Consider the following 3,767-nt stretch of genomic DNA (forward strand, 5'->3'; position numbering starts at 1 on the left):
GAGAGAGAGGGAGTCACAGACTGAAACAGGCTCCAGGCTCTGAGCTGGCAGTCAGCACAGAGCCCGACGCGGGGCCCGAACCCACGAACCGCGAGATCATGACCTAAGTGAAAGTCGGACGCTTAACTGACTAAGCCACCCAGGCGCCCCTGTCCTATGAGATCTTGTCTCTTGAGGACCTGTAATGGCTGTGAGAGGTTTGGTAAATGTAAATGAAGGCACCAACAAGTTGGCAACAATGCAACTATATTTAAAGGGATATATAAATGATTGAGTGGGGAGGGTATTTGGGGGGTGGTGGTCTTCCTGGGAATCCTGAGAATAAGTATCCAGGCAGGACATGTGGATTCTTGTTTGCTGGCAAGAGTGGAGTAGGACAGAACCCTAGCTAACATTTGGAGCGTTACCCAGGGCTCAGATGTCTATTTGCTGATTAGAGCATGTACCACCTCCTATCATCATCATGCAGTCTTGTTTCCTGAGTGACTTTTTGTATTTACATAGGTAGCCTGATCTAAAATGGAAGCAATAGGAGCAGAGGCTCCAGAATCAGAGAGATCTAGCCTGACATCACAACTCTGTTGTGACCACATAACTTGTTCTGTGACCATGGGAAAGTTATTTGATTTCTCTGAACCCCCCACATTCATTACCTGTGTGTGTGTTACAACAGTCACTGAACAAGGTCATGTAACAAATCAGGGACTCCAACTGAGGAGAAGCAGTTGATGCTCAATAAATGCTACTTATTATTATTATTATTATTATTATTATTTGCTTTATCATGGAGACATCTCTAAACTGTGAGCTACTGGAGGGCTACATGTCTTCTTCATCTTCATATCCCTGAAGCCTATGTATTGTACAGTCATGCTCAATAAATGAATATTGACTAATGTTTAAAGTAACAAACCTCAAGAAAAGTGTTTCATGTGCCAAAAAAAAAAAAAAAAAAAAAANAAGCAGACGTTGCATGTCTTTAGTAGCAAATGGTGCATTTAATAAGTAGAATGTCATCTTTAGTCAATGCCTCCATAGCTGCTTTGGCCTTTACTCATCATTTACATGAGGTGAAAAGCACAGTCCCTAAACATATGCAAGCTGTCAGATCTGGGGGGAAAAATGACCTGGATTACAGGGAGACAGCTCCATCCTGAATTTGAGTGGAAATGATTCTACAGCAGACACCGCACACACCCAGCTCAAGCCCACACTGCTTGCCCAAGCTCTGCACACGTGTTCTTCAACAGTTTGCCAGGTTTGCCCAAGAAGAAAACAGAATGTGTCATTCATTGGTACTCATCAATGTTACTAGATTTCTTTACTTCTTTGGACATGATGAAGCAAAGGGAATGTGTCAGAATCCTCTGCTTCACTGATAAGCAGAAATAATTCTAAATTCAAAAAATTGTGAATTATTAAGAAGATCTTGAAGAAAAGTACATCTCTCATCACTTGGAAGGGAATTCCTGTAGACTGGGAATCTGGCCTTGGGTGATTTTTTGTGGTTCACTGAATGAGTCAAGATTAGGTTGCAAAATCCACCAACAATAATAGTAGCACTATCCTAAGGCTGGAGACACACTGATTAGAAAATGCAAATTATAATAGCATGGTCAAGAACCGGACTGTGTGCTTTTATTGAAAAATTTCCATGCTCATTTGAACCTATAGTGCATTCAGTTTCCACACACGTGTTGCCCTCAGATTTAAGCTTTTAGCCGTACAAGAAAAAGGTGAGGAAAAGCAAAAATTATGCACGTACGCTATATAGATACACATTTTAAAATTATAACTTTAATTAATTTACACTTATTCTTTAAAAATGTACATGGTATCCACAAAGAACAATGAGAGGACACAGAATCCTGGATATGCATCTGTAGCAAAGGAGTGGATGGATGATTAGGCAGGTAACAGATGTGGTATGTCCGATGTCTGAGAAGAAAGGGCCACATTGTTTGCAAGAACTTCCCGTATTGCCCCAGTTTATGATACTGCCCATGTATGTGTATCAAACAAACAAAAAGAGAGAGAAAGGGGAAAAACGATTAAAATGAAGTTCTTATTTTCTTCTACTAGAAAACAATGCATTATTTCTGCTTAGATTATTAACTGTGTGTCTCAAAGCCAAGTCGTGTTCTAACAATATCCCTGTAATTAGAAACACACGTATCTGCATACGTTACTGCCAAAGTACGTAGGTATTTTACTGGCATGAGTAATCAGCATACTGCCATATGGAAAAGCACTGCCAGTGGGCAGAAGGCTTCACAGTGTTGGGACCATAGTGGTAAAAGGAGGGACCATACGTGACTCTGTATAATGAGGCTCAGACGTGGTCCTAGGAAACCAGAGTCTCAAACACTTACCTCCATGTTTTAGTCCATTTCGCCAAGCCTGAAGCCATTGTTGCTTCCGGCCAATTCCCCCGGTTGGGTCCCATCATTCTACAAAACAAAGAGAAGAGAAACTCTGGATAAATATCCTTATATATCCTTAATCCTATTAATATCATAAAACATAGAGCTTATTACTTTGTCTTCAAAAAAAAAAAAAAAGACCATGTTCCATTCCACCCTCAGGTCACTAAGGTCCACTTGCCTAAGGTTAGACCCTGGTGTTGATGCAGCCAATGCTTATTTACAAAAACACATTGGAAGGAATAAACCAGTTTCCGTATGGAATACTAATCTATGCTTTCCAGTAATGGACAAAATATGACAAGGTCCTATTCCAAAAGCAAAACAAAAACGAACAACTTACCTGGAATGAGAGTATCTGTAGAAATTTCTCTAAGTCTTGAACCAACTGCCCCATATATAAGGCAGATCCAACATAAAGACATCTTCAGGTGAGGTCAGGGGTCCAGCACAACCCTTATTGTTGCTGAAATAAAAGCTGAGTTTCCATCAGGAAGTGATGCAATGATCAGGAATTACCAGGGTACTGTCATAAGCACATATTCTGCAGACTCGCTGAGGAGTGATGCCTCAGTTCCTTGTACCTAGTTTTAGTAATTTACTGGAGGAAACCAGCGGCTGACAGAGCAGGAGGGAGCTTTGGTCCTTCTGGTGAACAGCGTACTCCTTTCTTGCATCAGTGTGAAACCCTTAAGCAAGAAAACCTATAGTTCTATGGTTTAGGATGGTCCTAAAATGAGTCATCCATTTTCAGCCTATGGTTGAAATCTACTAACAAGGTCAGACAACATATCCCAACAATGAGACCCCTTCTTTAGAACTAGTGAAGCTGATTTCTCTAAGCACTGTTTCCTGGTTTTAAAGGGGGATCTGTAAGAAAAAAAAAAAAAACCTCACTCAAATAAAGCATGAAACCTGGGTTTGATGGAGAGGTGGATTTCACTACCACTCATCCAGACCTGCTTCCCTTCCTGGGGTTTGAACTGTATTTTCCCAAAGACATGGAAGTCAGATTTGGATTGACTTGTTCTGCCACTTAAATGAATATGGGAAGGGAAGTGACTTGTATTACATCCAGACAGAAACTTAAGCCATAGTTTGTTCTATGACCAAGGTCTACTTTTGTTTTGCCTTTGCCATAACAGACACCAACATTAAAAGAGACTCCTCCATCACTGTGGGTCCCGTGTAGGTATTGACATGGAACAGAACCACTTGCTAATACTCATTGAGCATGGAGTGTAATTGAAAAGTGTATCCTGGGGGGTACCTGGGGGGCTCAGTCGGTTAAGCGTCCGACTTTGGCTCAGGTCATGATCTCACGGTTTGTGGGTTTGAGCCCCG

The 3,767-nt window shown here is 41.2% G+C and overlaps 1 long non-coding RNA gene across 1 annotated transcript; it reads right to left on the reverse strand.

Moving 5' to 3' along the window:
- Positions 1-1,835: 1,835 nt before the first annotated feature.
- LOC144228975 (uncharacterized) lies at positions 1,836-2,926 on the reverse strand. The gene is made up of 3 exons (XR_013334315.1): positions 2,767-2,926; positions 2,373-2,450; positions 1,836-1,997 (listed from the first exon to the last, which is right to left on the reverse strand). It is a non-coding gene; the product is annotated as an uncharacterized LOC144228975 (long non-coding RNA).
- Between the last annotated feature and the right edge of the window lie 841 nt (positions 2,927-3,767).

Source organism: Crocuta crocuta, unplaced genomic scaffold (assembly GCF_008692635.1).
Source record: "Crocuta crocuta isolate KB4526 unplaced genomic scaffold, BGI_CrCroc_1.0 scaffold546, whole genome shotgun sequence".
Taxonomy (NCBI): Eukaryota; Metazoa; Chordata; class Mammalia; order Carnivora; family Hyaenidae; genus Crocuta; species Crocuta crocuta.